Raw genomic sequence first — 13585 nt, forward strand, 5'->3', positions numbered from 1 at the left:
ACAGAAGAATGCTGAAGACTCGATGTGTAGATCACATAACTAATGAAGAGGTATTGAATAGGAGTGGGGAGAAGAGAAGTTTGTGGCACAACTTGACTAAAAGAAGGGATCGGTTGGTAGGACATGTTCTGAGGCATCAAGGGATCACCAATTTGGTACTGGAGGGCAGTGTGGAGGGTAAAAATCTTAGAGGGAGACCAAGAGATGAATACACTAAGCAGATTCAGAGGGATGTAGGTTGCAGTAGGTACTGGGAAATGAAGAATCTTGCACAGGATAGAGTAGCATGGAGAGCTGCATCAAACCAGTCTCAGGACTGAATACCACAACAACAACAACAATAACAACAACAAGAATTCTGCAACAACTATCTTCAAATTTATTTAGATCAGTTCAATTATGGGGACGTAGAATGTGAGAATTTTGGCGTCAAGAGTTAGACCCCTAGACAAAAAGAACAGGAGCCAACTGTATGTGAAATGATAAGTAAAATACAAAGTTTATTGTAATCTTTGCTCATCTCAGATCTTCATAACAAACTAATGTGTACAAGAGCTGCAAGTAGGTAGGAGGGGTAGATTACACACACCACAGTTATATCGAAGCAGAATGGTGTAGAATTAGCACCTGATCCTTTGCAAATAACCTTAGTCTCAAGTAGTAAATAGGTAATAGACAGTGATTGCCAAATGGTAAGAACACAGGACGAAATTATCTACAATGAAGTTTAATTACTTTTGAAACATTTGTTCAGAGTGTGTGAATTTTGGTACAACCTAAAAACCTCAGTACTGCCTGCTTTGCACCAAGAAATCTTTGTTACTGTACTGGCCCACAAACAGGACAGACAGCATACTTTTATTCAATCTGTCCTACAGCATTTTCTTTTTAAGCAGTGCAGTTAAGATCTAAAAACTGTCCATTTTAACACTGAAAATCTTATACTAACATCCCAAAGCATTTACTCCCTAATGGTAATTCTGATTAATAATAAAGAGTGAATTTAGTAGACATAGACTTGATTTATGAATTTTCTTAATAACGGCTGAGACATTTGTATAACACCTTACCTGCTATTTCAGCACCTTGTTTTATAAATGCAAATATCTGATAGTATCTCCAATTTTGCTGCATGTCTCCTTATCAAATATTACTCCTAAATTTTTCAGTGAAGGAGTGAAATTTGTGGTTACCATATTTAAATCTAAAGACAAGAGGCAATATTGAAATTTCTGGGCAATGAGCCTAGAATGAGTAATTGGGACCACATGAGGTCTTAATTGACTGAGGTTTAACCCTATATTCTGTGCACACTGTGGTATGCCTAATGCCTATAGGTCAGTAGTGACATTCTTGATAGTTGTCTCCAATATTAGACATTTCTTGAGTACATGTCATTGATGCACACTGATAAAGGTTTGTTGTTTCTCTCTGTTTTTGTTATTGTGGTCCTCAGTCTGAAGAGTGTTGTGATGCAGCTCTCCACACTACTGTACCACATGCAAGCATCTTTGTATTACTACTGCAAACCACATCAATTTCAGATTGGATACAAAATGGAGCCATGGTCTCCCACTACAATTTTTACCCCCCACACTTCCTCCATTACCAAAGAAACTATTCCTTGGTACCTCAGGATATGACCTATTAACTGATCCCTTGTTTTAGTCATGTTGTCCCACAATTTCCCCCCCCCCCCCCAAGTCACCTCAGTGCCTCCTCATTAGTTAATCTAATTTGCTGATTTAATCTATATCATTCTACTGGAGAACCACATTTTGAAAGCTTCTGTTCTCTTATTGCCTAAACTGCTTCAGCTCAACACTGCACTTGTGATAAATATCTTCAAATAATTCTTCCTAACATCAAAATTTGTATTCTATTATAGCTGATTTCCCTTACTCAAAAATGAATTTTATACTGCCAATATGGATTTTATATCCTCCATACTTCTACCATCATCAGTTATTTTGTTGCCCAAATAGTGAAATTCACGTACAACTTTTAGTGTCTCATACCCAAAGCATCACCTGACTTAAATTGACTACTTCTATTGTCCTTATTTTACTTTCCTTGATAGTCATTTTACAAACTCTTTTCTAGACACTGTTTACTCTGTTCATCCATTCTTTCAAGCCCTTCACCACGTCTGACAGAATAACAATGTCATCAGCACACTTTATTTCTTTTGTCTCATCTGTAATTCCTTTTTCCAAATTTCTCCTCATTTCCTTCACACTTTGCTCAATACACAGATTGAATAATATCAGGGATAGGCTACAGTCCTGTCTCACTCCATTCTCAAGTACTGTTCCCCTTTAATTTCCTCCAGAACTGCAGTCTCTTGTTGAAAGATATACATTGTCGCAGTAATTTAGGGAAACCACATAAAACGAAATCAGGATATTCCAGTGGAGATTAGAACCCATATCCTCCTGACTACATGGCTGATCTCTTAAATACAGCACAATTCCAGGTGTGCAATACCGTTTTCCTTATACATTCCTGAAAAGAAGCTATTTACTACTTTAAGAAGCTAGCACTAGAACATTTATTCATTTCTCAGCACTGATCACTGCAAACATTACATACACTATATTCACATTATTTCATCATGTAAGAAGCTAGTGCTACACCATTCATTCATTTTTGAGCATTGTCGCTGAACACACAATGTATACCATACACAATCGGCAACTTAAATGCTGGTAAGCAACGTATTGCTTCAGATTCCATGCACAGCAGAGCCCTGGTAATTCGAGTATCAGTATTTCAAGGTTCTGTGTAATTTGAGCTGGTCTTCTGGAAATTATAATTGTACGTAAAACTAGAGTAAAAACCAGTTTTCATACATTGTCCACATGTATGTTTTACGCACTTTTGAATGTGTTAAATTTTGAACTTTCTTCCAATTTTCCATGGACAATACAGGTATAACTGCCCCACTTAGGGTTTTCATTCATAATGCACTGAAATAACTTTGGCCTCAGAATGCTAATGCATTTTTATTACAGATCTACAGGTACCATTAAGTTTCAACGAGTGTGCTTGCTCTTTCTTTGTTGAAACTTCACTAACCAGGACCACATGACAATCAGTTGTACATTGCATATCATCCTTACTGTTGCCCCTATTGCTGTGTCTACTCAGCAACAGTGTTCATTAAAATGAAGCATGCCTAAATAACAATACAGAACACAATTTACAACACTGGCTGAATATTTTTATACATACCAAGTTGATTGTGTAGTAACATTGTGACAAAGCAAGCTGGGATGATTTTAATTCCCGTCTCATTGTGCCATCCGCCTCCTTAAATTCGTTTTGTTACTTTAACTATTTGCCATTAGCATATGTGAATATAATCTGCATTTTCATAAAAGAGAAAGGCTGGTCCTCAGTTTTAAAGAATGTAACACCAGATCTAATTTTGTGCTTAGTTTTAATATAATAGAAGGAAACATTCCACGTGGGAAAAATTATATATAAAAACAAAGATGAGGTGACTTACCGAACGAAAGCGCTGGCCGGTCGATAGACACACAAACAAATTCTATTCCTAGTTAGTATCATTCATCATAGGGTGAAATCAGTAATTGTTTCATAACTTAAATTCTATTGTTGACATGTAAACATATATAGATTGTGGGAGACAAAACTATAGCTTTTTTAAGGATCTATGTGGCTCTATTCGAAAACATGGTGGCAAAACCAGCCCTTCATTAATTCCATTGTTTTGTCAAAAGTATGGTTTACATAACTATATATGTTAATTTCATTATTGAAACAAATGATTTGGCCTAAATCTTTTAGTAGGAGAAACTGTTAGGACAAATTTTTTCAGTGTATTCAATTAATTCAATGAGTTAAGTTTTAATTGTAATTTCTGTAAATTAAACATCAAACAATGTGTACTTTCAGAACTATTATTGTGAAGATATATAAGAGCCCAACTTTCGGTCATGAGTCAGTCAGTCCACGGCCGAGTTTCAGACAAGAAACCTGTGTTGATTAGAACAACAAGAATGTGTCAACTAAACTTTGGAATAAGTGTTAAACAATTAGGCCTTATGTAAAAACAATGACAGTGTCTGCTCCATATGTTATTGATTATTTTTCAAGAACTGGGAACTTTATGGAACTTCCTGGCAGATTAAAACTGTGTGCCTGACCGAGACTCGAACTCGGGACCTTTGCCTTTCGCGGGCAAGTGCTCTACCATCTGAGCTACTGAAGCACGACTCACGCCCGGTCCTCACAGCTTTACTTCTACCAGTATCTCGTCTCCTACCTTCCAAACTTTACAGAAGCTCTCCTGCAAAGTTTCATATCAGCACACACTCCGCTGCAGAGTGAAAATCTCATTCTGGAAACATCCCCCAGGCTGTGGCTAAGCCATGTCTCCTCAGTATCCTTTCTTTCAGGAGTGCTAGTTCTGCAAGGCTCGCAGGAGAGCTTCTGTAAAGTTTGGAAGGTAGGAGACGAGATACTGGCAGAAGTAAAGCTGTGAGGACTGGGCGTGGGTCGTGCTTCGGTAGCTCAGATGGTAGAGCACTTGCCCGCGAAAGCCGAGGTCCTGAGTTCGAGTCTCAGTCAGGCACACAGTTTTAATGTGCCAGGAAGTTTCATATCAGCGCACACTCCACTGCAGAGTGAAAATCTCATTCTGGGAACTTTATGGTTAGGTTCCACTGCTCATAGATGTTCAACAGGAAACTATTGTAGCAGTATGTGGAGGTTTTCCTGCAAAGTATTAATGAGGCTTATCAAAAGTTAAACAATAGTGCACTGGCCATATAACTATGCATTAATAGGGGGTTGTGAACAGTGAAACTAAAGTACTGTAAAATGCAACTGTGCACCTGTTGGCTACACTATTTACAGTAGTCAGTGTCAGAATCCACAACTCATTTATCAGCCAGTGTAGCAATGCAGTACGTCAACACCGTGGACAACAAAGAATTTAAATAAAGTGGGTGGAACTGCTACAACATCTGCACTGTAGTTAGCCAAACATACAGTGTAAAGTACATGTGTAACTGTGGGTTTCTTAGTGCTTTAATTTGTAGATAACAATGAGCTGTAGGAGTAAGAGAAAATTTATGCCACTGAATGGAGACTGACGGCTCTGAAAAGACTGCACAAAAGAGGAACATTAAAAAATACTTGCTGCTGAGTATGGAATCAGTGAAGTGGCAGTTGGAGACAGATGTAAAATCAGAGACAAAATTGAGAAGTTTCATCATTTCAATGGAAACCAATAAAGTAATCTGAGTATGAAAAAGTAAGTGCAACATTGTTTTTTTGGTTTGTTCAATAATCACAAAAAGGAATTCCAATTTCAGGACTTATTCTGTAAGAAAAAGCTATATTTTTAAAAACGAGTTAAAGAAAAGTGAGGACAATTTTACTGCAAGTTAAGGATGGTTGTACAAGTGGAAAAAGCAATGCAGCAAAAGGCATCTTGAAATTAATGGTGAAAAACTTTCTGTGGATTCTTAAGCTGTTACACAATGCTGTGAGGAATTAAGAATATTTATACAAGAAGATAATCTTACTCCAGATCAAATGTATAATGGTGATGAAACAGGGCTAAATTATAAAACACTTCCATCTAAAATTTTAGCCTCAAAAGTAGGAAAGACCGCCACAGGCTACAAAAGACAAAAAAAGGGAGGTTAACAGTTCTTGCTGCATTGCATGCAAGTGGAGACCATAAACTGACGCTGCTGGCAAGAGAGAAGTCTGCTAAACCTATAGTTTAAAAAGAAAAGTATCACTGCTTCTGCACTGCCTGTTACATATGTCAAAAAAAAAAAAAAAAAAAAAAAAAAAAAAAAAAAAAAAAAAAAAAAAACCAGTTTGGATGGCCAAAATATTTTTAAGAAACGGTTTTCTGAAGACTTTGTTCCAGAGACCAGAAGATACCTAAATGAAACATGATTGCCTTCCAAAGCAATCCTAATGCTTGACAAAGCTAGTTAAAAAGACATGGTTGGAAAATACTAGCAAAAATTATTTACAGAAGAATGGGAAAATTGGTAGAAGCTGACGTCAGGGATATCAATTTGGATTCTGGAGATATGTAAGAACATGTGAGGCCCTACTGACCCTAAGTCAAGGAAAGACAAATCTTTGTGTTTATAGCATTTGTAGACTTAGAGAAAGCTTTTAACAATGTTGACACACATAATGTCTTTTAAATTCTGAAGATAGCAGGGGTAAAATGCATGAAATGAAGGGATATTTACATCTTGTACAGAAATCAAACAGCAATTATACAAGCCAAGGAGCATGAAAGGAAAGCACTGATTGGGATGGGAGTGACACAGTGTTGTATCCCATTCACAATGTTATTCAAATTGTATATTGAACAAGGAGTAAAGGAGACCAAGAATGGACAGTGTCTTGAAAAGAAAGTATAAGGGTAATGGAATTTACTCAAATTAAATCAGGTGGTGCAAAGGGAATCTGATTAAGAAATGAGATTAGTTTTGCTATTTGGGTAGAAAAGGTAACTAATTATGGTCATAGTAGAGAGGATATAAAATGTAGACTGGCAATTTCAAGAAAAGCATTTCTGAAGAGAAAAATTTATTAACATTGAATATAGATTCAAGTGTTATTAAGTCTTCTCTGAGTATATGTGTATAGAGTATAGCCTTGAATGGAAATGAATCATGGGCAATGAACAGTTTAGGTAAAAACAGAATAGAAGCTCTCAAGATGTGGTACTGCAGAGGAATGTTGGCGATTAGGAAGGATGAATATGTAACTGATGAGAAGGTACTGCATAGAATTGGGGAGATGAGAAATTTGTTTCACAGCTTGACCAAAAGAAGGGATCGGTTGATAGGACACATTCTGACACCAAGGGATCACCAATTTAGTACTGGAGGGAAGTAAATCCTAGAGGGAGAGACTAAGAGATGAGTACAGTAAGCTTATAGAGAAGGATGTGGGTTGCAGTAGTTACTCAGAGACTCACACAGTATAGAGTAGCATGGAGAGCTGCATCAAATAAATCTTCAAGCTGAAGACCACAACAACAATGACAACAACATAGGTATGTACTATATTGTTTTTCTGTATGGTTTTCAACATTATTGTGGTCATTAAACATTTATGCATGATTTATCCACTGATTTAGTAATATTTCTTTTTTATCAGAGTTTTTCCGTCTTGAGAGGTAACCTCAGGCCAGAATTAGCTCAGATTACTGGGGCCTTATTTAAAGATTTATTTCAATTTATACTGAGAAATATGTATATGTGCCACTGTCCAGTTTAGAACTGTATCAGTTTATGCTTAATGAGCACCTCTTTCTTTCAGTCATTAATTTTGTCGTTAGTAGGGGCATGCCTGGTACATCCAATGTAATAGAATCAAAAAATGTTTTGTGTTGCTTTCTAGGCACTCTTTGTCAGCACTGTGTTATAATATGGCAAGAAATTAAGTATATGGATCTCTGACAGCATTTTCAGACACTTTCAGTTCAACATGTGGTGTACATACATATTGTTGCAGTGACACACTGCTGCGTTCAAAAACCATGAACAGAAACCAAATGGGGTATGCCACTGTTAACAGCCTGGTCTTCTATATGGGAGGATTGAACCTCTAATCTCCAGCAACCTGTCCAGATTTAGATTTTCTGCAATTTCTCTAGATTGCTACACATAGGTGTCATGGTGGTTCCCGTTATTGGTCATCAGCCAACTACCTGTCTCATCCATCTCTAAGTAAACCTGTAAGTAAACACAAATTTTCACCTACTATACCTGTAAGTGTGTTGTACAGCAAGCTGCTAATTTTGAAGTGGTAGATTAATCAGTTTGTGGATTATCTATGTATAGTATGGTGATTTTTGAAAGAAAAAGGAAAAAGTCTAACAAATAACCAAACCTGAAAACTTTTGTTGTACTTAGAAAATTTTTTTTGTTTAGAACACTGTGTTAGGCATGTGACTAATGTTATGACTCCAGAAAATAATACGGGCTTCATTCCCACTGTCAGACGTCCCACAAATATTTTTCTATCGCTTTCCATGTTTTTCCCAGGTACAGAAAATGACCCAGAGATCACCAGTGTGTGTGTGTGTGTGTGTGTGTGTGTGTGTGTGTGTGTGTGTGTGTGTGAGTGTGCGCACGCGCGCATGTGTGTGTGTGTGTGTGTGTGTGTGTGTGTGTGTGTGTGTGTTTGTGTGTGTGTAATGAGTGAAATGTATGTGCATACAAATTATCTTATTTTAAATTGGTCTAAACCCGTAAATACTTTGGCATGTCCTATGTCCTTGGAAAATGAGATCTACAGATGAATAAAGCTACTGCTATTACTACTACCATCCATTTCATCTTCAGGGAAATGTGATGACCTTACCCACGTACCATGTAGGTGGCCACTTTCATGTCTATATGTTTACTAAGTGTTTACCCTATGAGCTAAAGGTCAGTAATCTGGAACTCACTTAAAGCTTAAGGAAAAAGAAAATAACTTTAGTGTTCTTCAGAGACAGTTCTCCTCAGAATTATTGCTCTGTGTTCATACAAAATATAAGCACACTGTTAAACATTGCCAACAGGAATGCAGTGTTGAACATAGCTACCTAAAATGGATAAGTGTTGCCCTATATCATTTTTCTTGTTGTCGAAGTTATGGGTAGTTCATACAAGCCAGGAACATGACAGAAACACAAACATGTTGTAACGATCTAAAAGAAATTAGAAATTATGGATAAGCTAGAAAAGGGCTAATCTGCTGCCAGATTTTCTCAGTGCAATCGAATAGAAACACAAACAGTGAGAGACATACAGGAAAATAAAGATAAGAAGTTAAATTTTGCAACCAAAACTAATAGTAAAGCAGGACTGTCACAGCTTAGGGCCCTGAAATGTTCAAGTAGTGTGAAACTAGGTGAAAGACTGCACTTCTGCTTCCAGCAAAATAGAGATGGAGGAGGTCCAGTATGAGGTGCAATGATAGTAGGAGAGTTCCTTGAAACTCTGAAGAATGAAGCAAGTTTGACACATTATCAGGATGACTGAACTGATGCAAACATCACCGGGGGATTCAAAACTGATGTTCAGGATGAGATACTTAGTGCAACTAAGACACAGAGGTTGTTTCTTTTGATGATTTTTTCAGTCACCTTGAATAGTACATTTTTTTCTGCAACAGATTTACAGTGACAGGGAAACTGGGCAGTAGGTAAGGACACGGCCACATGATTTTTAGCCTCCTGGATTAAAGTGCATGCAACTGGACAAAAGCCTAGCATCAAAAAACTAACTGTTTCTTCCCAGATTCAATGGATAAACACAAATTGTTGCCAATCTTTATTGGCAAATTGAAAAAGCCTCTCACATTCAAAGGAACAAAAAAAAAAAAAAAAAAAATAGACATTTTACTGCACGCATCCAAGAAGAGCCTTGATGAACAGTACCACCTTCTGAAACTGGTTACATTCCATGTTGTCAGTGCTGTGCTTATGTATTTGGAGGGAAAATGATTATTTCAAAAAGCAGTTCTTTATTTGGAGAATGCATGTTATCATCCTGCAGAATAAATGGTTTTTTTGGATGATGGAATCTTGTTTCTTTTTTTATTTTTATTTTTTTAAATAAGTTTAAGTTACATTAGGTGACATAATTCACAAGATCCCTCACCTTATCATTATACTGAAATGAAAAGCCTTACTGTCTGTGATGTAAGGAGGCACAGTGCTAATAAAATACTTTCAACTTAGATGTGTGTCTAGTGTATCATACAGAAAAAAAAGCTGTCAATTGGATCCAAGCTAGGAGTTAACAAAATACAAGTTTGCAGCAAAAACCATTTCACTGAAAGGTCATGAGGTGGAAAATAGTAATTTACAAGCATCATGGCCTGTAATATTTACTTCTCCATGATGAGCACTTTCTTTTATGACGTGATGTGGAGCTCATAAACAGATTTAATAACTGTTCCATAGTTTTATTTCTCCCACAGCTTTTCATGTTCTTACCAATGGCTTTGACACAGAGGTATCAATAGTTCCCATCTGATAACATAAGTGAAGTGCTGTTGGGTTTGGCTTGTACTTGAATGAGTGACCATCTGGGTCTGCTGGCAAGTTGGGCATACTCACCCCTTGTGAAGCCAATTGAGGAGACATTTGATTGAGAAGTAGTGGCTCTAGTGACATAAACTGGCATTGGGTGGGAGAGTGGTGTGCTAACCAAGTACCCTCCATGTCCACATCCTGTGACATACATCAATTGAAGATGACATGGCAGGTGGTCTGGACTGATGGAATGCATTCCCTCACTTACCATTATATTTCATAGACATCATTATGAAGTAAATATGGAACAAGCTAGGATGTATGTCTGCAGAGAGAAGCAGTTGAAATGTAATTTTGTGAGATTTATTAATAATTGAATGTCACTAAACTGGTGTCACCTGTATCTACTCACACAAATTACACACAGTGTAATGAAAGAGGAAAGTTTATGTTTTGAAGGCAACTACATACTATCTATTTATCAGAAAGATGGGCTAAATACTGAATAAACTTTTATCTGACTACACAGATATTTATGAGAAATTTTGTTATCTACACACTATAACTATGCAAGACTGTTCACAAATAACATTGCGTGAAATATTTTGCCAAAAGAACAATTTATAGTGCATAAAATAGTCATATATGTACCCATTCTACTTCCACACCACTGTGGGTCTGCTGAAAGTGATAGATAAAAAACTCTGTTTGTTAGCCCTTTTGTTTCACAGCTGCATATGGGATACAGCAAAAAGTTAGTATTTATTTAAGGTCATTTGATTTAATTTGGAGTAATTTTCACAGAGCATTAGGGACTGTTGCCTCACAACATTTGAGCAATGCATGGTAGGTGAGTCACAAGTAGGTCACAAAGTTTAATCCTGTAGTTCATATTGTATTGTGAAGCAACTGCAGTCATGAAGTCTTGTACTGGAATAAAAGGAAGTACAGTACTGCAGAAGCTCCTTGTCAGGTTCTTTTAGCAGCAAAAAAGTTTGTCCAAGCATTGGGATCTCTCATACAATTGCTCACTATGGAAACTTATAGTCAAAGCAATGAAAAAAGAACTGTTACATCGTGTCTAAGATAACCTCTCAGGTGAATTGAAGTTATCAAATGCCCACATCTTTTTGTGTCTACAAGCATAGGGAAAAACAAGTGTTTTGATTGATGCAGTAAATCTTCACTTTTAAATGCCAGAAGTGCAAAATGATGCCATGAAAGTGGCCTATATGTAACAACTAAAAGTGCATTGCCATAAGTGAAAAACAGGAAAGTTACTGCTTCCCTCCAATAACTATGGGCGTTATATTTCACAATACTAAGCGAAATGATCTTCAATGTGGCACACTTCCTATAACTAGCTGCACTTCTGTATGAGATAATAAAAGATGGCAAAAACAATTTGAGTCATTAACATAAAATGACATTATTATCTGAATGGGAGAATCTAATAATATGTATCATAGCTTGTTATCAGATCAACAGTGAAAGCCCTCAATAATCTACCAAACGAAAATGTCATTCTCTCCAGCACACCCTCATGCTATGATTTAATTCGTACTTTGTGTGTAAACAGAGCAACCAAAAACAGTAATAGAAAACTACTGAAAATGTCTAAAGTATTTTGATATGCAACTTTTCTTGAATTGCATGCCTATGAAAGAATACATTTCACCAACCAAGGTGTGCATTTAAAAAACTCAGGTAAAATAATTTTTTTACCAGAAAATAAGAGAAACGATCAGAAATTTAAATAAGGGTAAAAAATTCCAAATTTGTTTTGAATAAGGAACTACAAGGACAGACTAAAACACCTTCTTAAGCTGATAATGTCAAAGAGAAAAAAGAATTCCCAACTGACTAACAAGTGCCAACATAAGAATTATTTGTACAATATAGGCCCGATGATCTTAGCATTTTCAGAAATGTCTTTGTGACTTGCCCCTCTGCCTCTAAAATTACATCTTCTGAAGGAAGTTGTGATCTTATCATAAATGAAAATATCATGTGCAAAAGAAGATGGAATATCATCTGCAAAAGAGGAGCTACCAACCACATGGTCAGTAGTATTTCTTGCATCAACTGCAACAGCAGTGCAAACATCAGCAGTATATATTTCGACAGCTTGTGGGGTATCACTTATATGCATGGAAAGAAGCAGAAGAACAGAAAGCCCACACAAAAGTATCAAAATTTTTGGTAGCCAGGGTATTTGTGGTGGGCTCAGAGGCTGTCTCACAAGAGAAAGCAGTTAACAAAGTGACCCAACAATTAGAAAAAAAGGTATGTGGCTATCGAAAGAAATACTGTCACAGTGTACTAGAATTAAAAGCATTAACTTAAGGGGCTCTGGAACGCCCTATACTTGCAATGTTAAAATAACGCTTATAAATTACATTTTTCCTCACAAAGTATTTGAGGTAGGAAGTTGAACTTTTTACAGATTATTTATTGGAATACGGGCTACAACTAAACACAGGAATTTTACAAAATTTTAGTTCTGTTATTAAAGATGATTTTTTTCAATTGTAATGAAAATTCACAACATTTTTTTTGCAATTTTTTATTTATATATTCAAAAATATACAGTTTTTTGGAAAAAGACTGTGTTAAATTATGGAGAAGGTACAGTGTAACATTTACTGAAAGTTTGAAACAAATATGTTTGGAAGATCCTTAGAAAACATGTAATTAGTAAGAGAAAATAAAGGTTTTGGGAATCGAGCGACAAAGATTGGATTAACTTTTTAGTACATTCCAGGTCCATAGGATGGATTATCTTCATCCTCTGCAAACTCCTCCTCCAGCTTCCTCTGGTTCCTCCTCCTGTTTACTCTTGCTTGTATTTCTAGACTCTTTACAGCCCTGTCTGCAGCCCGAAGGCGTTCCTTGTCTAAAGCAAGCATCACTCGTTGTTGTGTTTGTAGATTTTGCTACCATTTTCTTCAGTTGCAGTTACTGCAACACTGTTCCAAAAGGTGGTCATGTATGAACACTTATCACATTTCAGTTGTACTTCACTAGCAAGTCCTACGTGCTTTATTATGGAGAGTTCAAGACCAACTTCACTACAATGAATACATCTTACACAGTTTGAAAAAATTCCTTTGAGAACTGACATATAAAATATTTCATTCACATCAGATTCACCCATAAAACATTCATAGTTTTCACTCATTGAACCAAGCTTCTTCTGTCAAGTATTTTCTTTCCCACTTTGACTGCTATGGGCAGGTGTACTTGAGAGGTTAGGTTCACTCACTTGGTTATCGTCTTTATTGTTTACAGTAATAACACATACCTTTGGCTTTCCAACATTTCTCCTTTTCTTAAAAGCCTTCAGAGGATTTCTAATAACTTTACTTTTACTCATTATTATACTTCAACAAAACAGAGACTCAAGAAACAGAATTAATTACGAATATTTTCAAGATAACAACAGAGTAAATAAACACGAAACAATCGACAATCACACCAGCGATATATATTGAACCATCACAGGTTAGCCACAACACATACTTTATCTCACATCACTAAAAT

Source organism: Schistocerca piceifrons, unplaced genomic scaffold (genome assembly GCF_021461385.2).
Source record: "Schistocerca piceifrons isolate TAMUIC-IGC-003096 unplaced genomic scaffold, iqSchPice1.1 HiC_scaffold_2357, whole genome shotgun sequence".
NCBI classification, from domain to species: Eukaryota; Metazoa; Arthropoda; class Insecta; order Orthoptera; family Acrididae; genus Schistocerca; species Schistocerca piceifrons.